The sequence below is a fragment of the Schistocerca serialis genome, chromosome 3, assembly GCF_023864345.2.
Source record: "Schistocerca serialis cubense isolate TAMUIC-IGC-003099 chromosome 3, iqSchSeri2.2, whole genome shotgun sequence".
NCBI classification, from domain to species: domain Eukaryota; kingdom Metazoa; phylum Arthropoda; class Insecta; order Orthoptera; family Acrididae; genus Schistocerca; species Schistocerca serialis.
Window position 1 is genome coordinate 116,707,912 of NC_064640.1, and position 531 is coordinate 116,708,442.

A 531-nucleotide genomic window follows, 5' to 3' on the forward strand; every position below is an offset into this window, starting at 1 on the left:
CAGGCCTTTGTATTTGAAATTATTACCTAACTCCATTACTAAAATAATTTTTTTATCTTGCAAGGAAGTAAAACTCGTAATGACTAAAATACACATCTGTATCTACACACTGCTAGTCACTTTATGGCGCCTGGTGGTGGTTATTTCTTGTTCCACTACATCTTCCCTCTTTCGTATTCCACTTGCGAATAGTGCATTGGAACAACGACTACTGATAAACTTCTTATATGCTGGAATCTCTCTAATTTTACATTCATTGTCTTTTCGAAAGGGATATTGGAGGAGGAAATACGCTGCTGACTCATCTAATAGCATACACTTTTGAATTTTAGAAGTAAACCACACAATAATACAAGATGCCTGTCTTGTGGCGTCTGTCACTGAAGTTGAATCAGCATCTTCGTGAAGCTTTCGCACTTAATGTGACGAAACGCGCTGCTCTTCTTAACATCTTCCTTAATTCTTTTATCATTTCTGCCCGGTAAGGGCCTCAGTCAGACGATAAACACCAAGTATCGATAGAACGAGGAT